Source organism: Symphalangus syndactylus, chromosome 18, assembly GCF_028878055.3.
Source record: "Symphalangus syndactylus isolate Jambi chromosome 18, NHGRI_mSymSyn1-v2.1_pri, whole genome shotgun sequence".
Taxonomy (NCBI): domain Eukaryota; kingdom Metazoa; phylum Chordata; class Mammalia; order Primates; family Hylobatidae; genus Symphalangus; species Symphalangus syndactylus.
Window position 1 is genome coordinate 95,187,852 of NC_072440.2, and position 22,327 is coordinate 95,210,178.

Here is a 22,327-nt window from a genome sequence, read left to right on the forward strand (position 1 = left end):
TGTGGTGGAAAGAACCTCTGGAAAGCTTACTCATATATGACATCTCCACCCCTCTGGAAATTCACCCAAAGAACCTCAATGGCCATTAGCATGAGAAGTAGCAATGACCAAAAGAAGGGTTATAATGTTTCCAATCAAGTAAGAGAAAGATACTGGACCTTGTTCTCTCCGACCATCATTGCGCAGGATCTGCAACATCTGAGAGACTGCTGTCTGGAAGAAGGAGAGGAATCTCAGGCTGTCCAGAAGGCAGGCCAACCTCCTCACTGCCCTCCCCAGCACCCACTCCACACTGCAAGCTGGAGTTCTATCCTGTATTGGCAAAGGAGCAAAGAAGAGCTTTGATCAAAAATGAGCTCGTGATATTTAAATGAAGCCTGTGTGCCAGAAGTTTGTGTACCAGAATAAGATTCCCCTAATAACTTTAAGTGACCAAAAAGTCAAGGCATCAGACCAAAATGCTACATTAAGGGAGGTATTACCCATTAGGAAAGGGGAGTGACACAGCACAGTTGGGAAACAGGTTTTGGAGTAACATAAAGCCATTTCATGTTCATAGCCATTGAGCTGAGACACACCAGTAAACATCAAAATCACATTTTGAAACTAGTATAAAGTTAAATGTAAACTTTGAGAAAAGTGACACTGAGCGATGATTCACTTAGCTTGGATTTTTAGCAAATTTTACAGAGTGAAGTTTGTTGAAGAGAAATTTTCTTGTTTTGAAAACCTGATGTATTAGAATAGCAAATAATTGAAGAGGGAATTTGAGCTGAGGAACTCGGGCTGTAGCTATATGCTTCATCATATTTTCCATTAAAAATCACAATTTGCAGTCAATTACTACCACAGAGAGAAACATTAGAGAAATGCTTAAAGTTTCAGGCTTAAATGAAACCAAAATTCAATGATTTTCCGTAAATAATCATTTGACTCTCTGCCATCAGCTTGGAGCAATTTGTTGCCACTCTTTCTCACTTTATCTTTGCAGATGCTGCTGAGTCTGAATATCCTTGTTAAATGCTGGGATTCTTAATTAAAAGAACCTGGGTCCATTATATCTTCAGGGCAGTATTTGTATCAGATAGAGGCTTATGAAAGATGATTCAAATGGATAAGCCAAGGTTTGACTTCCAGGAAAGAGAAAATTAACTTTTGAAACCCACGGGGAGGACCAACAGATAATCCCTGTATTGTGGTCAGTAAATACACGCATTCAGTAAATACAGGTATTCTTCTTTGCTCATTTCAGCACTCTTCTAGATTCTGGAAAAAAATTTCCCTTCCTCTTAAGAACCTTAGCAACTCCTCCAGGTGGTGCAAAAACTGGTTAGAGAGAGGAAAAGGGAGAAGACAAAGGGAACAATCAATGCCCCTATTCTAGGAGTCAATGTTCTGGATCCCCAAAGCAGAGAGGAGGCAAAAGAAATCATAACTAAGGTATAGAACCAGAGATTTTAAATTTGAGAGAGACAAATCGGTGTGTCTGAGGAGTTCCTGTTATTAAAGCCAACTGTTATTGTGGTAGCACACAGAACTTGTTTTGAGCACTTTGTACACGTGTACGATCATGCATTTACGTGCACATACTACACAGAGACACGGTGACACACATAGATATGCTTCTAGCACACAACCTAAGTGTGGCACTGTCATTACAAACAATGGGCACCTGGCCTCCTTTCTCTTTGCTTTAATAAGAGATGGGCTTTGTAATCAGGAAAATGATCAAAATGCTCAGTCCGAAGAACCAATAGAGACAAGTGGACTGAAATAATACTTCCCCTCTTGATTTTGTGTGTTATTTGGTGATTCTTTCTTCTTAACTCCCCTTTTTCTCAGATGTCTGCTGTGATGCTAAACAATGTTGCAATGTGAACACTTAATATGCACCTTTGCTTGTAGCTGTCTTTCCCACATGTGCCTTGATTTCAGTGACTGAGTGTTAGCAATTGCTGTTACACATCTGGACTGATTGATGAATGAGGCAGCCTTACAAGTCTATCGAAACTGTAAAAACAAAGTGATCAGGCCTTTCTACTTTATCTTCCCTGAAGATCTCATTTTTATACTCAGATTTATTCTATTTGACAACAGTCATTAGAGATACCTTTGTGTACATTTTAATGAGACTGATACTGTTCTAGAGGTGGAAGACTGGTTTGGACTTGTGGTTGTTAAGGTGCAGAGTTTTCTAACTAAAAGATGAGAAATGAGCTCCAGAAGCTAATAACACGAATACAGTTCCTCTCAGAGATTGTTTTGACATATTTCTATTAAAATCTGAATTCCTAAGTTGATTTTAATTAACCAGAATAGCTCAGATGAGTGGTTACATTTTAACTTTAAAGTGGCCGAATCCCCAGAGTGGCAGATTTTGCAATCTCAATTTCATTGCTGATCCTTAGAAATAGAAAATTCCATAAGTCAGGGAAGGCTTGTCATCTGTTTATTATATCTCTTGCACTTCGTATTGTGCCTTGATATAGAAAGTGATTAATAAATATATGCTGAGTAAAATAAAACTTGATTGAGTAAATGTTATGTTTTACATACCTTTTTGAAGTATTCAATTTAGTAAGTTTACTTAAGTACTTTTTTCACTTATTTTTAAAATATAACACAGTTATGTCCTTTTTTTCGCCTAGCACTGTTATGTGTGTGTGTGTTTTTTTTTGAGACGGTCTCTCTGTTGCCAGGCTGGAGTGCAGTGGCGCGACCTCAGCTCCCTGCAACCTCTGCCTCCCCAGTTCAAGCGATTCTCCTGCCTCAGCCTCCCGAGTAGCTGGGACTATAGGTGCTCTCCACCACGCCCAGCTAAGTTTTGTATTTTTAGTAGAGACGAGGTTTCACCATGTTGGCCAGGATGGTCTCGATCTCCTGACCTTGCGATCTGCCCGCCTCGGCCTCCCAGAGTGCTGGGATTACAGGCGTGAGCCACTGCACCTGGCCTGCTGTATTTTAATAAAACATGTTTTGGTTAGTATAAGGATATGGTGGAAAGAGCATTAGATACAAATCCAGGAGAGCTGAGCTCCTGTCCTACTCTGCTAACAACTAATTAGACATTTGCTAAAAAGATTGCCTTTGGTTTTCATATTAAAAATGGACAATGGTAGAAAGTTAAGAAAAAACTGCCCCATTTTGTTCTGGTCTGTAGATAGAATATATTTACCTCAGCTCTCCTCTCTGCTGTAGTTTATAAAATGTCTACACAATTTTTTTTTAATATGAAGAGAAAGTGGTGTTTTTTGAATGATTGGATCTGTAATTGCAACCTTAGTTCTATTTTGGGTGTTCTAGTAGAGACAGAAAGTATGAAAGGGATATATTAACTCTCATTCATTTAGCTCTCTGCCATTTACAAGCTGTGTGATCTCAAGTAAGTCATTTTCTTTTAATTCTGGACTTCAGCTTCTCCGTCTGCAAATTGGAAGATGCGACCAAGTGAATTCTCGATGTTTTTTCAGCTGTATCCTCCGCTGATTCTTGATTCTTCAAAGCCCCAGTGATTTGCCACTGGTATTCTTGTTCTCATCCCATTATTCATGTATTCAGCAAATATGACTGAGAATCTATTAGTACAAGCACTGTGCTATGTTCTAGAACAGAACCAAAAATGATATGGTTCCTGACTCATTCAAGTTGTCTTTTCTTTATTTTTTTCCCTTTTCTGAATTTTCCCTGAGAACACTTGGTATACATTAGGAGATGTACAAAGGAATATGAATAAGAAGGAGGAAGGACTCAAATTCACTTACAGGAGAAATATTGTGAATAAGTGAATACAGTCCAGCAATGAAAGGAGGGTTGGAGGGGAAACAGAGTCAACATGGAGTTCACGTTATGACAGGATTATGAATTACTATTTTCCCTTTCTTTTAAAAGTTTTTAAAAAATGTATACTTCCTTTTTTGTGGTAAAGTCTTGCTCTTTCACCCAGGCTGGAGTGCAGTGTTGAGATCTTGGCTCACTGCAACCTCTGCCTCCTGGGTTCAAGTGATTCTCCTGCCTCAGCCTCCCGAGTAACTGGGATCACAGGCGTGCGCCATCATGCCTGGCTAATTTTTGTGTGTATATATATATATATATATATATATATATATATATATATATATATATATATTTTTTTTTTTTTTTTTTTTTTTAGTGGAGATGGGGTTTCCCCATGTTGTCCAGGCTGGTCTTGAACTCCTGACCTCAGGTGATCCACCTGCTTTGGTCTCTCAAAGTGATGGGATTACAGGCGTGAGCCACTGTGCCCAGCCACTATTTTCTTTTGTTATCTTTTCTGATATATCTATAATTTTAAAAAATTTTCACTCTTCAATTTATTAAGAATTTATATTGGAAAATGGTCTTGCATTAAGCAAAATTAATTTACATCCCAATTGTTACTCACCACAATTTGATAAATCTGTTTCTCACTGATTTGTGATGCTATCCTAATTCCGTAGAAAGTTTTATTTGAGGAAATGAACTTCTGCTAGAATATATATATTCTAGCAGTATATATTCTAGAATATATAGAATATATACTTCTCCATCAGGATCTACAGATTAGTCCTATAATGCAATCATTTCAACTTTTTAATATATCTTAATATATTTGGGGATGATTTCGTTCTCGTTTCTTTCAAAATATATATTGTAGATGAATTTTACAACTTTTAAAATAACAAGAAAAATACTATTGATATTTTGGTTGGGCTTGATTTACTAACTATGGAGAATTGATACCCTTGTGATATTTAACTTTCTTTTAGGAACATAGTACATTTGTTCATTTGTTCAAGTCTTCTTTTATAACTTGCAGTAGTAATTTGTACTTTAGGTCATGCTTTGTTCTCTTTAGATTTATTTGTGGATATTCTCTTATTTTACTGCAAAGAAAAGCAAAAGTGTGTTTCAGACAGTTTGACATGGAATAAAGTTTTATAAATGTTTCAGTTGGAGAAAATAAAAGTATTTATCAAGGAATACATTGAATATTTTGAAAATATTGCCCAATTTATTTAGTCTTAAATCATCCATTTAATATTTTGACATTTCTATTTATCGAAAATTTATTACTGTATGAATTACATATATTCTGAGCAAGAAAAAAAATCACTTGACATTTTAAGATGTGTTAGTAAATAACACTGTAGAAATGGGGACTATGTAAATGGTCTCTGCCCTTTTCTTTTTCTTGAGACGGAGTCTTGCTGTTTCCTCCAGGCCAGACTGCAGTGGCGCTATCTCAGCTCACTGCAAGCTCCGCCTCCCGGGTTCACCCCATTCTCCTGCCTCAGCCTCCCGAGTAGCTGGGACTACAGGCGCCCATCACGGTGCCCGGCTAATTTTTTGTATTTTTAGTAGGGATGGGGTTTCACCATGTTAGCCAGGATGGTCTCGATCTCCTGACCTCGTGATCCACCCGCCTTGGCCTCCCAAAGTTCTGGGATTACAGGTGTGAGCCATGGCGCCCGGCCTGGTCTCTGCCTTTTCAAACTGAAAGGCCAGTGCTTTGATTATGCCCCAACTGATTTTAATTAAACAACTCAATTAGTACCTGAGAATAACTGAGTAACAAGGTGTTTTTTAAATGCTAAATAATAATAATGTTAACTCCTAATCACAGGACACTTCCTACGTACTGGGATGAGCACTTCACATACATTGTGTCTTTTAATTCTCACAATACCTTAATGAGATAAATGTTAAGGCCTCTTTTTTACTGATGAGCACCCTGCCCAAATCATCAGTTTCAACTTGCTTCTCCCCATCCCCTTCACCTGTGCTTGGATCCACTGCAGATACTACATCCCTTTAAATAGAAAACTAATCAAATAGTCAAAAAACTTTGAAGCATCTGCAAGCACACTAGAAAATTCATCTAGAATTTGGTCTCTTCATAAAGAGAAACTGTCAGTTCTTTTCTAGACGAGAGTTATAAAAAACATCAATAGCTTTTGCAACTGATTTATACCATATTTTTTAAAATTATAATTTAAGTTTTAGGGTACATGTGCACAACGTGCAGGTTTGTTACATATGTATACATGCACCATGTTGGTGTGTTGCATCCATTAACTCATAATTTATATTAGGTATATCTCCTAATGCTGTCCCTCCTCCCTCCCCCAACCCCATGATAGGCCCCAGTGTGTGATGTTCCCCTTCCTGTGTCCAAGTGTTCTCATTGTTCAGTTCCCACCTATGAGTGAGAACATGTGGTGTATGGTTTTTTTTCCTTGCGATAGTTTGCTGAGAATGATGGTTTCCAGCTTCATCTATGTCCCTACAAAGGACATGAACTCATCTTTTTTATGGCTGCATAGTATTCCATGGTGTATATGTGCCACATTTTCTTAATTCAGTCTATCATTGATGGACATTTGGGTTGGGTCCAAGTTTTTTCTATTGTGCATTGTGCCGCAATAAACATATGTGTGCATGTGTCTTTATAGCAGTATGATTTATAATCCTTTGGGTATATACCCAGTAATGGGATAGATGGGTCAAATGGTATTTCTAGTTCTAGATCCTTAAGGAATCGCCACACTGTCTTTCACAATGGTTGAACTAGGTTACAGTCTCACCAACAGTGTAAAAGTGTTCCTATTTCTCCACATCCTCGCCAGCACCTGATGTTTCCTGACTTGTTAATGATCGCCATTCTAACTGGTGTGAGATGGTATCTCATTGTGATTTTGATTTGCATTTCTCTGATGGCCAGTGATGATGAGCATTTTTTCATGTGTCTTTTGGCTGCATTAATGTCTTCTTTTGAGCAGTGCCTGTTCATATCTTTCGCCCACTTTTTGATGGGGTTGTTTTTTTCTTGTAAATTTGTTTGAGTTCTTTGTAGATTTTGGATATTAGCCCTTTGTCAGATGAGTAGATTGCAAAAATTTTCTCCCTTCTGTAGGTTGCCTGTTCACTCTGATGGTAGTTTCTTTTGCTGTGCAGAAGTTTGGGAAGAGCTGTTTCTGTTAATTTTTAAAATTCTTTTAAAAAATATGGTATAAATATAGGATTTATATCACATCACAGATGCACGCATGCACACTCACATTCACACACACTCAGACACTGACACTCATACACTCACACATGCACATGCTACATATCAACTATATAAAGAATCTTGTTACTTTCAAGTTCAGAAGAATAAAATATTTGTACTTACATTATTTTATGTAAAATTAAAATAATTTTTCAACTTTCAGCTTTCTAAAACCAGACTAAGTTGATTTATTAAGAATATTTCTTCAAAACAACATTTAAACGTTTTGTTTTGAGTTGACACATAATTGCCAGTGTGTTAGATAGCTAAGTGGTCTAAGGCAGGGGTCCCCAACCGGGGGCCATGGACCAGTACTAGTCCCAGGCCTGTTAGGAAGCAGGCCGCACTGCAGGAGGTGAATGGCAGGCCAGGGAGCAAACCTTCATCTGTATTTACAGCTGCTCCTCATCTCTGGCGTTACGGCCTGAGCTCTGCCTCCTCTCAGATCAGCCATAGCATTAGATTCTCCTAGAAGTGCAAACCCTATTGTGAACTGTGCGTGTAAGGGATCTAGGTTGTGTGCTCCTAGGTTGTGTATGAAGATCTGTCAGTGTCTCCCATCACCCCCCGATGGGATCGTCTAGTTGCAGGAAAACAAGCTCAGGGTTCCCACTGATTCTACATTATGGTGAGTGTGTAATAATAAAAATAAAGTGCACAATAAATGTAATGCACTTGAATCATCTCAAAACCATCTCCACCATCCCTCCTCCATCACTGTCTGTGGAAAAATTTTCTTCCACGAAACTAGTCCCTGGTGCCAAAAAGGGGAAAAACATAATTTTTTAACATTTTTCAAAGACCTCAGAAGAAACCAAAGCCTTTTACAAAGAGTATGAGTGTAACTCACATAAATATTCCACTAATGCACAACAAAGAGTGCTTAGTTTAGGAAAAGTGATGATTATCATCCATGTGAGTGAATGCTGCACTACAGTATTACAATCTTACAAAAAAGAGAAAGTGGCCAGGCACGGTGGCTCACGCCTGTAATCCCAGCACTTTGGAAGGCCGAGGCTGGTTGATCACTTGAGGTCAGGAGTTCGAGACCAGCCTGGCCAACATGATGAAACCCTGTCTCTAATAAAAGTACAAAAATTAGCTGGGCATGGTGGCACGTGCTTGTAATCCCAGCTAGTCGGGAGGCTGAGGCAGGAGAATCACTTGAACCCAGCAGGCAGAGGTTGCAGTGAGCTGAAATCACGCCATTGCACTCCAGCCTGGGCACCAGAGAGAAACTCCATCTCAAAAATAAATAAATAAATAAATAAATAAATAAATAAATAAGGTACATTTGCGCATTTACTTACTAGTGTACCACAGAGATACTGGGTTTGATTGTGATTACCTCTCAACCTTCCCTACTCGACTTATATTTCAGGAAAACAGTTTCAAGTCCCTGTGCTTCAGTCGTGGAACTTACTGCATGATGTTGTAGTCTTCTGTCCATTATGGGCAACACTGAAGACACACAGATATGTATTTCTATCTGAAGCCGCAGTGGCCAGTAGAGGTCCTGGTTCATAATAGATATAAACAAATGTCTTATCATTTATGTATCGCTGGGTAAATGGATATAAATAGATAATATAGCTATTCAGCTGAAAACATTTTATTTACTAAATTTTAACATGTTCAGTAAGATTTTTCCAAAATATAGTAATGCCTCAGAAATTACAAAGTGTTAGAACTGCTGATATCTTAAAAGAATAGAAAGAGACTAAGTCCATCAACTATTTTCAGCTGGAAAAAGTTGGTCAACCAATTTATCACTTGCAATGGGAAGAAGTATTCGGAGGTTTCCCCTGCATGAAACATTGAGGGGTCTCCTTCTGATGGAAGGGAGAAATCACTCCAAGGAGTGCTTTTGTTCTTTGGCAGCAGTAAAACAAACAACTAAAACAACCTAAAATATATAATAAGCACCTGCTTCAGAAAAAATATGTGCTTGAGATACTAAGTGAGATGTTAAATATGTACCTATATGCATAACATATACATATATTTTTAATATATATACACATGTATATATGCGTATATATAAATACATACACACCAGCTTCCTCTTCAAGAAGAGTACTATTTTGAATCAGTAAATTGCTTTGCTAGCTGGAATTGCTAGGCCAAGAATACCAACTTCAAATCAGATTGCATTTTTACTTCATGCTATATTTTCTTTCTCCCTAAAACTCAATATCCGGAAGCAGAAACAGAAATAAGCCTCTTTCTTTTGACATTTTGCATTTTTATAAAAGAAAGATACATAGTTTATGAACCAGTACTTAAGCATATCACCATAAGGTTCTTAAGCGATGGCTAGGATAAATTAATGAATGCAAACTCATAAATTGAATCGGTACAAGTAAATCAGCACTACCATGACTTTTTGTCTGCTGGTCTCTGGTTTTGGAGCAAGAAATATTTCTGTGTTACTGGTAGGGAAGCTGAACACACTAACTTGTTTTTCTTCCTGTTGTCTTACAATTTATTCACATAGTAATTTATAAAAGTTTTCCTAAAACGCCAAAGTAGCATCATTTTCTAAAAATAAAGGTTGATAATTGTGACTGAGACTAATATTTGTGCCCTCTACAGTCATTCTTCCTGCTTTTTCTTATTAATAGAGTTCCATGGGGGAAATCCCTTACAGATGGGGCAGTTACACAGCGGTTGTCTTTGAGACAGAAGCAAAAGTTGTTGGGTGCAGCTTCCAGGAAAGCTGAGAAAGGCCAACTCAGCGGGTGTGTACCCGTTTCCCTCTGCTTCTCCCTTTCTTCCATCCCAGGGCGCAAGTCACATCCAGAACAGCCACAGCTCCCTAAACAGGGACTGTAAGGACAAAGCAAGGAGAAACAATCCACACCAACTGAAACCAATTCTAACTATAGTTTACTCCCAGACTTTGTATTTTTATGAGGAAAAACGAGCACAAAAGTACCTTACCTCTATTTGCCTGGTATCTGTTGCTCACAGCGAATGCAACTCCTCAATGGTAACATTTGTCTGCAGATAAAAATACTGTATCTTCAGAAATCTGTAAGAAGACTGAGTTCTGGAAACCAACAGTAAACAAGCCAGTATATTTTGGTCTTCTTTTCGTCAGATTTATAGTAGAAACCCTTTTATTATAAAGTCATTAGACTCTTTACAAAAGTGACTCCTCAGTATTGATTTACTTTTCCTTTGCTCCTGGATTGACCTATAGCTGAAAAAATTGATATTTCTGAAGTGGCAACACTTTCACCAACACAAGCTGTTTGTGGAGACAGTGAATGTAGGAGCCCCTGTGGTCTGTAGTATCCACGTAGAGCACTGGGACATACTCACCCATCTCTGCATCTCTCCCTTTATCCACTCCCATAGTTGTGTAATGCTCCCTTTGCCCTTGCCACACTGCCTTGTAATAATTGATTCTCATTATTTTGTCCTCACTGATCTGTGAGTTCACTGAGAGTAGAAAGGTTGCTTTATTGATTTGTATATTCTGAATGCCCATCATAGCACATAGCCCATAGATGGTGCCCACCAAATGCACATTGGATGAATGAATGCGTGAATTAAGATTATCACCAGGACACATTGGCCCTCTCTCTGTGGGACTGAGACCTAGCATCAGGAAAGGACAGATATGACCACTTTGCTTTAGGGTATTCTCCGACAGTGATTAGTTTCCAGGTATGGTAGTAAAGGGCTGCTGGTCTCTGTTGTACTAGCCTGAGGTCGTGGGTCTGATCCCTGTTCACTGTAGAGCCACTGAGCTGGAAAGAGCATTGCTGTAAGCTGAAGCAGGATGTAATTTGTCATGTCCTTTCTGAACCTTTTCTAAGGAAGTGCCATTGACCAAAGAGACTCTTGTTTGGAAGGTAGTGTGACCTGGTGGAAAGATCATAGGGTGGGCAGCCACAGAGACAGCAGCTTACCTCTAAGAGATATTATTTAACACTTAACCTTTCCAAGTATCTGTTTTCCTCTCTCCAAATAGGGATTATGTCTTCCATATAGGGCGGATGTAACGACTAAAGGAAGTGACATGTATAAAATACATGTCTGCCCCATAGCAGCCCCTCAGTAAAGTTAATTGCAGTGCTGTATTATGCAATGTGTCATACTGATGTTATGTAAAACATAATGTCAGCGTTTTTCAGGGACACTTCTAGGTTGCATAATGAGGAAAGATTGCACTTTAGGCTGAAATACCTCTGGAACATGACTTCCTTTCTAATATACATTGATCAGGAACGTCCTGTTCTCTGAGGCTATTTCAACTGCTCAAACCAGCACCTGCTTTTCCCAGAGGGTGGCGCCAGGAGCGGACTGACCCAGCATCTAACATAAAAGAACTTTCCCTCTTCTAAGACTTTGCACACCAAAGGAAACTAGGGAAGAAGCTAGGCACTATTATTTTCACAAACCTTTTCCTTGCCGTGCTTCTTTCTCTCCCCTTGTATGCTATTTTAAGAGACAGTGAATCAAATTATTTGAGCAAGAATAAGCTTTTATCCTGACATTCAAAAAGATTGATGTTCCTATTAATTATGGACCAACTCTGTCTCTCTCTACCAGCAGCTCTTTATTTTTATTTCCTGCTGCAAACATCTTTATTCATTTTAAAGTCACCTTCTCATCAAGTTTCTAGTTGTAGAATGTTTCTGGATATAGCACATTTTGGAAGCTTTAATAACCACTATTTAAGTTTTCGATGACTTTTTCAATTCAGATGTAATGACAATGCCTTTTCACATCTCTGCTGTCATGTAACCTGCTACTTAAATCCACAAAGTTTGGACAAGTATGTTTGTAAATATGTAGCTATTTGTTTATCTGTTGAGAAAATGCCTTCATAAGTCCCTTTATGTAAAATGAAAGTCCGAGGTCTCTGCAGACTCCCTCTCTTTGCTCCCTTTCTCCCCTTTCCTGTGCTCCAGGCAGCAGCACTTGTGGGTCTGAAACTTGCTGCCTTCTTCTGGGTGTCTGTGGCCTTGCATAGGTGTTCTATCTGCCTGTAATAACCTCGATGCATTGTTCCTCTTGCTTTTCTCACTTTTCTTCACTTGACTCTTCCTCTCCATTTCCACTGAAGCCATTATACTGAGTAATTCCTATGTCTGCTCTGATAATCAATCCAAACCTTGACTTCATTGGTCCCAGTTGCACTTTCTGTCCACCCAACTTCAGTTACATACTCTCAGGCGTTCCCGTACCTAGGAATCATTCAACTTTAAGATCTTATATTTAAATCTGCTATTCTCTATCTAGAATCTTCTCTTCCTTTTCTGGTGCCTTATCCATGACTGACTAACTGAATTCTATACTCTTGTCGAGATCCTCAGTCTGAAAACTCCCATTCATGTACTTTATCTCTCAGCTGCCTCTTTTTGTTTCTTTCTGTGTCCAGCTTATGCAAAAGGGTCTTCATTTCAATCACCCTTACTAACAGCCTCAGATTTTCTTCTTATTTTCTGCCACATTGGCTTGAAAAATCACTATTATGGGCTGGGTGCGGTGACTCACGCCTGTAATCCCAGCAGTTTGGGAGGCCGAGGAGGGTGGATCACCTGAAGGCAGGAGTTCGAGACCAGCCCGGCCAACATGGTGAAACCCTGTCTCTACTACAAATACAAAAAAATTAGCCAGGCGTGGTGCCAGGCGCCTGTAATCCCAGCTACTCCAGCGGCTGACGCTGAGGCTTGAACTCAGGAGGCGGAGGTTGCAGTGAGCTGAGGTCACGCCACTGCACTCCAGCCTGGACAACAAGAGCGGAAATTCGTCCAAAAAAAAAGGAAAAAGAAAAATCACTATTATGAAGCAGCCCAGTGGTCTAACTTCCTTGTATTAGCGTAGGTTCCTGAACATTGCTGAACCAAAGGATGCATCTATGGAGTTTCATGCTACATAAACTCCAGGTAACCGACATGAACTAGAAACTCAGCAAACTTATATGCTGCTAGTTAACCCCTCCCCATTTTTTAAACACAGTCTATTTTAAAATTGCCCACTTTTCATACATTATTTCCCTTCCAAGATTATTAGCAGATGGCCTCATTTCTTATTAGACACACACACACACACACACACACAGACACACAAATATGAAAAAAAGGGGGTACTAAGCAGGAAATCTTTCAACTGTCAGCCATCATACATACAAGCATGCTTTCCGCTCCCCATCCCCCACATGCATATACACATTCCTTACAAATCACTATGTGAATTATTCTCTTCTTTTGCTGTAACTCTTCTCTCCCTGTCTTCTGGCTTTCTTGCAATATATTTAACCATAAGTAAATCTCTCTTATCTTAAAAAAAAATCTCTACTCTTGACTCCTTGTTTCCCTTAGTTACATACAGCCTTTTTCTCTTCTCTTCACAGTTACTAGAAATTTCCAAAATAGTATGACCTGTTCTCCTCCTATTTACTATTTAAACTACTGAAATTCATCTTTTGCCCCATCATGATGCTGAAGATCTTTTCATTACTCCACCAAAGACCTCCTTCTTGCTCAAACCCATGGACACCTGCACCACTTTTCCTTTTCACTATACTGCAACAAAGGATAAGATGAGGCAGTTTCTCCAACTTGTAACACCCAGAATGATGGAGGACATCTTTACTTTTTACCCTTTCCCACCCTCCATGTCTAGAAAGCAAATTCTGTCAAATATCTTTCAAACCCATTCTACTCATTGCTCTCCAGACCTCCTGCTGCTGCCTCATTTAAGTGTTGAATGCCTATCATCTGTACATATCTATTTCTTTACAGGCTTCTTTGACTCTAGTTTTAGTCCACCACACCCCTGGCAACAAACACAATCTATTTTTCATACTATCACCAGAGAATTTCTAGTTCATCTCATTATTTCCTGCTAACAGCAAACAAACCAAAGACTTCACTATCTTCCCATTGATGCTAACATGAAAATTGAATGCCCTAAATATAATTTACAAAAATCATATCCTTGCTTTTGTATCCAGCTTATTTCTTACCTTTGTCTTCAACCACACCTTACTGTGCTCTGTGCTCAGTCATTCCAAATCATATGCTCCATCTTTCTCTCTCCCCAGAACCTTTGTATATATTTTTGTTCTTTCTGGTTGGAATAGCTCTTCTCCATTTCATACTGCCTCCACTCTCCCACCTCCCAAAAGTCAGACTTTATTTCTTCAACTGGCAAATTTCTCTCTAGCTTTTAGTTCTCCATTTAGATGTGACTCTCTGAGTCCTAGAACAGGCTTTGATTAATGACTCTAGTATCCTAGACTTACTTTCGGAATAGCTCTTCTCACATTGAATTGTAAATGTAAATTAGTAGATGGCAAGTTCCTTGAGCTGGGCAGAGACCATGACTTGCTTAATTCTTTATTCTTAGAGCCTAGCTTAGTGCTTGGACATAGCCTGCACAGATAAATGTTTGCTGATAGAATACATATGAGTGTAAGGGTATGAAGACTGTCTATTGAAGAAAAATAAATGTGTTTAGTGTTTATATACTTTAAAATATTTCCATGCCCATTATAGCATTCAATTATCACAATAGCCTGTGATGTATAAAAAAGTCTTAAATTTTAACGATGGCCCATTTTCTGTTATCTAATACTCAATTTTCCCAGTTTTTTTGTGTAATATCTGGTAAATGTTTACTCATCTCAAAGTTGGGAAGAGATTCTCCTACATTTTCTTCTGGACGCATTTCGCTAGTAGTTTTTACATTTAGGTCTTTAATCGTCTCAAATTAATTGTTTCGCATAATGTTAGAGAGAGCTGGGATTTTGTTCCATGTGGTTATCAAGTTGCAGTGGAAGTTTTTGAAAAGATATTTGTTTTCCAATTAAATTGCCCTGGCATCTTTATCCAAAAGTTATTTAATCATATATGTATGGGTCTCTACAGACTCTATTCTGTTCCCTTGATCTATTTGTGTACCATTTTACCTATATCATGTTGTCTTGATACCGTAACTTTACAGAAAATTTAAAACCAGAGTTTGAGTCCTTTAATTCATTTTTCATTTTAAGTAGTAATGTCTTGTATAAATGCTTTGCATTTCCATAGAAATTATAGAATACATAAGGCATCTCCCTTATCTGCAGTTTCACTTTCCACAGTTTCAGTTATCTACAGTCAACCTCAGTCCCAAAATATTAAATGGAAAATCTCAGTAATAAACAATTCTTAGTTTGAGGTTTTACATTTAAATCTTCAATTCATCTTGAGTTAATTTTAATTTTTACATATGGTGAAAGATAAAGTTCAGTTTAATTCTGCATATGGATAGCCAATTATCCAAGCACCATTTATTGAATAGGATGTCTTTTCCTCATTGTTTGTTTTTGTCAGCTTCGTCAAAGATAAGATGGTTGTATTTGTGTGGCTACACACACATACACTCATATGTTCATCATCATGCTACACACAAAAGTTAAGACATGGAATCAACCTAAGTGTCCATCAGTGGTGGATTGGATAAAGAAAATGTGGTGTGTGTGTGTGTACATATATATGTATGTGTGTGTATATATATGTATATACACACATACATATACATACACACACACACACACACACACACACACACCATGGAATACTACATAGCCATTAAAAAGAATGAAATCATGTCCTTTGCAACAACATGGATGCAGCTGGAGGCCGTTGTCCTAAGCAAATTAACATAGCAATAGGAAATGGTCTCACTTCTATGTGGGAGCTAAACATTAAGTACATATGAATATAAAGATGAGAACAATAAAGATTGGAGACTACTAGAGAGGGGTGGGAGGGATGGGGTTGTAAGTTGAAAAATTACATACAGGGTACTATGCCTACTATGTGGGTGATGGTATCTGTACCCCAAACCCATCACACAATAAAACCATGTAACAAACCTGCATATGTACCCCTTGTATTTAAAATAAAATTAAAATTATTAAAAAAGAAAGAAAGAATCATAAGTGTTAAACTGTACATTGTTCCCGATAGTGGGATGAAATCTCATGCCATCTTTCTGTGCCCCTTTCTCATTATAAGAAAAAAAAGGATAAGTGCAGTATAATAAGATATTTTGAGAGAGACCATACTCATGTAACTTTTATTACAATATATTTGAATTGTTCTATTTTATTATTATTGTTATTAGTCTCTTGCTATGCCCAGTTCATACATTAAACTTTATGTTACATAAGTGATAAAAAAAAAAAAAAAAAAAACACAGGGTATGTAGAGTTCAGTACGATCTGTGGTTTCAGGCATCCCCTGGGGTCTTGGAACATATTCCCTGCAGAGAAGCGGAGGACTACTACAAACAATTTGTAGAAAAAAGCCGACTGAGATTTTGATTAGGATTGTGTTGCATTTACAGGCATCTTAATGTCTTCTAATTTATGAATTTGGTATATCTTCAAGTTACCTAAGTGTTCTTCAGTTTCTTTTAGCAATATTTCATGTTTTTAACTTAGAGACTTTGCACATCTTTTGTTATTTTTATTCTAAGCAATGTAGTGTTTTTGATGCTATCGAAAATGATTTTTTAAAAAATTCATTCTCCAATTGTTTGATGCTTAATTATAGAAATATACTTTAAGTTTATATTTTTTCCTAACTTTATTATTGGTACTAAAAGTTATTTAATTATTTTTAGAGATATTATGTTTTCTATTAATAAAAGAGTTTACTACTTCTTTTCTAGTCTTTATATTTTTATGTATTTTTCTTGACTTAGAACACCGGCTAGGACATCTAATAAGAAATAGAGAGCAGACATTCTTGTCTTGTTCCTGAATGTCAGAAAGAAGTATTTAGAGCTTCACTACTAATTATGAATTTACCTGTAAGCTGTTTTTATTTCACTTAATCAGAGTGATGACGTTGCATTCTATTCCTATTTTGCAGAGAGTTTGCTTTTTTTTTTTTTATCATGCATACCTGGTGAAAATTGCTAAATGATATTTCTACATTATTAAAATGTATATTTCTTATTCTATAAACAGATTTAATAATGTATTCTATAAATATGATGATTTGCATTCATTGTTCTTTTAAACATAAACCAACTCTTCATCCCTCGGATAAATCCCATTGATCATAAAGTATTATTTTTATACGTTGCTGGATTCTATTCAGAAAAATTTGTTTAAGGATTTTTGAACGTATGTTCTTGAAGTGTATTTGATTGTAATTTTATTTTACCATTTTTGCTACAATATTCTATTGGTTTCAGGATTATGCTGTCTTCAGAAATGAGTTAACAGTCTTTCCCTCCTCTAGTTTCAATACAGTTGATATTATTTCTTCCTTAAATATTCAATAAAGTTTAACCATGGAGAAGTTTTTATTACAAATTCAAACTTTTTAATAAATGTAATCATTCATATTTTCCTTTCTTCTTTTAAGTTATTTATTTGTTAGTTTATCTATTTTATATAAGGTATCAAATTTATTTATGATTTGTTATTGGGCATAAGATTATTCATAACAATCCCTTATTATGTTTTAAGGTCTGCAGTGGCTACAATGATGCACTCTTTCTTTCCTGCTAGTGATAACTTGCATTTTTCACTTTTATTAATTCCAATCAATTTATCAATTTTATTTTTAATTAATGTTTTATTAACCTTTTCACAAAAACAAACTTTACTTTTGTATGTTATATATATATATACTGTTTTTATGTTTTTAATTTTATTGATTACTGCTCGCTTTAATTCTGTCCTTCTTTCCTTAGGTTTAAATTGTTCTTTCTGTAGCTTATGATTGGAAATTAAAGAATTATTTATAAATATTTTGTCTTTTCTAATATGAGCAGTTAATTAATAAATTTCCCATTACATCTGGCATTACACTAATTTTGATATTTTTATTTTCGTGTCACTTACTCCAAAATATTGTCCATTTCCACTGCGGTTTCTCTGATTCTGTAATTCATGGGTTATTTAAAAGTGTGTTATTTAATTTCTAAATATTTGGAGTTTTTAAGGTATCTTATTTTTATAAATGTCTCATTTAATGATGTATACAGATAATACACTTAGTAAGATTTTAATTTTTGAAATTTATAATAATTTATGATCTAGAATATGGTCTATTTTGGTGCGCACATGAAAGTATATTCCACGGTTTTTTTGTACATGGTGCTATTAAAAATGTCATTACATCAAGTCCTGTTACAATGCTGTTTAAACCTTCTATATTCACTTAGTTTATTTGTCTACTTGTTTTGTTAATTACTCAGATTCATTAAGTTGTCCACTTCTGATTCTATATGTGTCTACTTCATATTTTATGTCTGTCAGTTTGATTTTTTATACTCTTAGCTCAGTGTTTTCATATGCAATTATATTTGTTCTTTCTTTTTTCACTATAAAATGTTATTCTTTATGCCTAGAAATACTTCTTGATTTGAAGTCTGCTTTATAAAGCCACACCAGGCTTCATATGCTTATTTTTCACCTGGAACTCTTTCTCTTTCTTTTTAGTTTCAGCATTTCTTGAAACCCCAGAAAAACTGTACCATAGAAGTAAGAACCCCATCCTCCAAGACCAAAGGTGCCACAGGATAATGATGAACCAAAATACACCAGCCCTCATTCCAACATCATGTTGTCTCAGTTTTTTAGAGGGTTTTTTTTTTTTTTTTAAGATTGATTCAGGGTTTACAGAAAAATTGATCAGAAAGTCCCCTATACCTCCTGTCTCCCTCCACCCCTGCACAGTTTCCCATATTAACGTCTTGCATTAGTGTGGTACACTTAATATAATTAATGAACCAATACTGATACATTGTTATTAACTAAAGTTAATAGCTTACATTAGAGTTCATTCTTTATTGTACTTCTATGGGTTTTGACAAATGCACAACGTCTTGTATCCATCATTACAATACCATAAAAAAATAATTTCACAGCCCTAAAAATGCCCTGTGCTCCACCTGTTCTTCATTCCTTCTTCCCTCCTCCTGAATCCCTGGCAACTACTGACCAGCAACTACTGACCTTTTTATTGTCTCCGTAGTTTTGACTTCTCCAAAATGTCATATAGTTGAAATCATGTATTATGCAGCCTTTTCAGACTGGTCTTTTTCATTTAGTAATATGCTTTTAACATCCATGTCTTTTCATGTCTCTGGTCTATAGATGTCACAACTGCTTCTCAGCTATTTCTACCTCCTTAGGAGAAATGGGAAGGCTTGGGGGTGAAAGTAGGGTTGGGCAGGGTGGTCATTTGACCTAGGGTACTTCCCTTCCCCTGGGTCTGACACCACACCCAGACAGAATTTGTCACAGGCTATCACCTCTTTTTCTGAGGGCTCACTCATCTTCCCCCAAAATCACTTACTTTCCCCTAGTTGCCTAAATCCTCCCTCCTCTCTCCTCTCTGAAGAGGGCATCTAAAAGTTTCTAGCTCTCACTGGGTTTTGGGGTACTCAATTTTCTTTTGTGTGATGCTACCGTGAAAATTATAAATTTGTATACTTTTCTCCTGTTAATCTGCCTACCATCAGTTTATTTCATAGACTTAACTATCAAACCCTCAGATGGTAGAGGAAAATCTTTCCTCTCCTACAGTATCCACTTTAGTTTTCAGGGCACAAGTTTGTTCTATGACCTAATTTCTCTGATGGATCTAAGAAGAGTTGATTTTCAGTTTATTCAGATTTTTTCCTTGTGACAATAGGAGTGATGGCTTCCGAGTTCTTTACATGTTGGACTGAAATTGAAAATATGAGTTTGTTTTCATCAAATGCTTCTTGGCATGGGTAGTAATTTTTAAATCATATGCCAGATATTTTGAGTGATACATTCCAGGGAGTATGAATTATGCTGCTAATTTTTCTAATGCTGTTAGACTTTGAATGTAAAATTCTACATACCTTACAAAATGATCAATTGTTAGGTAAAATAACCTTAGAAAATTTACTACCTTATGTAACTTTTTAAAAAGCAAAATGAAACATGGTTGTGTGGAAGGAAAATAAACTCTTGAGACCCCAAACTCACTATGCCAAAGGAAAAGTTAAGCCAACTTGGAAATTGAGTTATACAAAAACAAACCAACAACAAAAAAAATCAAACCAAAACAAAAAAATTCTGTCTTTCTTTTTGCTCCTAAACAAATAACTACAAGATAGAAGCCCACATATCTACCCAGGTAGCCTCCTTAACCTGTCAACATAAATTAATAGCTTATCTTCCTGGTATGGGACAAGAGGAGACTGGAAATCATCCCGCCTTTCTCTGCTGTATGATTACTTTATCTTATGTAAAATGCAGATTCACCAAGCTTGAGATATTAGACATAGTTGGCTATTCCTCTTCCCACTCCTTTTCTCATGCAATGTGTGGATTCAGTGAGCACTCATCAAAACCTCAAAAGAACATTACTATCTCTTTGGTTCTACCCTCCATCTTCTTTTTTCCTCCTTCCCTTCCTACCTGCTTTTCCCCCTTTAAATGTTGAAGCCCTCAAAACTTTCTTGGGAAAAAGTGTAGGCCACAGATCCTCCTGTGGCTTGTGTCTTTTTTTCCCAGCCACATCCTCAACCTTGGCAAAATAAGCCTCTAAATTGATTGAGACCTGTCTCAGACACTTTTTTTGGTTTACAGTTGTATCTCTCATCCCTCAAATGATGTCTGGTTGTACTGGGATGTAGCAAAGAGGGAGAGTCTGTCCCAGCTCCACTGGATATCCAGTACATTATTGATGGCTTCCACTGGGATGTGTCATCTACTTGGTCTTTGAATGATAGCCTCTGTTATTGCTGATACAACTTGTAAAATTTGCTTTTGAGTATGTGCCACAACATGCTGCTGGTGCCTATTGCCTACTATGGTTTCTGCTTATGTTGTCTATACTTGTTTTTTTTTAGACAGAGTATTGATTTGTTACCCAGGTTGGAGTACAGTGGCGAGACCTTGGCTCACTGCAACCTCTGCCTCCTGTGTTCAAACAATTCTCCTGCCTCAGGCTCCCGAGTAGCTGGGACTACAGGAGTGGGCCACCACGCTTGCCTAATTTTTGTATTTTTGCACAGATGGGGTTTTGCCCTGTTGGCCAGGCTGGTCTTGAACTCCTGACCTCAGGCAATATGCCCGCATTGGCCTCCCAAAGTACTGGGATTACAGGCATGTGCCACTGCCCTCAGCCAGTTGTCTATCCTCTTTACCCTCCCATTCCCATTGTCATGCACCTTTCAGTCTTTTGCCTCTTTCAACATTCCTGGGTCTTCCACTGTGTTGTGCAAGAATGTGGATTCTTGAGTCTACATTGAGCCAATAGGCCCTGTTTTGAAGCTACCACTTCTATCTCATTCACTAATGAGTTTTATCTACTCTCAGCAAAACAAGGATCTTGTGTATGAAAAGTCTCACAACAAGCTTCATTTCTTTTGAAATAAGCTTGAGAGCCTATATTTGAAGTAAAATATGTATAAATGTATATTTATATATGTGTAAATAAAACACTAATCCTTTTATTCTCAGCTGAGTTTATCCCACCCTCTGATGCAATAGAAATCTCAGGCTCAATAGACAGAGATCAATAGACAATTTAAATAATCATAAGTAACAATATATAGAATTGTATATTTAAATATTGTCTCAGTATACTATACATGAAAATCATAATTTAAGTATAGAAGAAACAGAATTGTGTCACGGCATGGATTTTATGAATTGATGTCGTGAAGAAAAAAGAGAATCTATCTGATTTTGAAGCCTAAAATACTCTTCTCCGAGTGGCAAGAATTTAGATATAGCCTTGCATTTTCTTCTCTAGGAATCAATCACATTGCTGAATGTATGATGCGTAATGCTGAGAAACATTATAGTATTTTAAATTACTTTGCTTTGTTTTCAATTTTATTATCCTCCTATAGATGATTGAATGTCTTAATAATGGTTATGCAGCAGAATTTAAATATTACAAACTTAAGAATGTGAAAATAATATTAGAGCTAACAACAGTCAGTGAGACTAGTACTGGAGAAAGAATAGGGCACTCATCACCTCATTTCCTGCAGTGGTGAAGGATAGTGAAGGAGAGGATGGATAAAGAAATGCAGGTTTACATATTTTTTTAAAACTGTGAATTAATTAATAACTGGAAGATTTAAATTAACAGCATAAATTCGAACATTTGATAGAGGAGGGACAAGATTAAATAAACTAACATTTTTATAATTTAAATAGGGAGCCAATATTTAAATAATGCTTATAGCTTAAGAAATTAAGCTGAGTATATACTTTGAAATTGTGAAGAAAGCTACCAAAATTATTAAAAGATACAA

At 36.9% G+C, this 22,327-nt stretch overlaps 1 long non-coding RNA gene across 1 annotated transcript in view; it reads left to right on the forward strand.

Moving 5' to 3' along the window:
- The window catches only part of LOC134733473 (uncharacterized), a 334,015-nt gene that overhangs the window by 34,292 nt on the left and 277,396 nt on the right, over positions 1–22,327 (forward strand). The window lies entirely within an intron of this gene.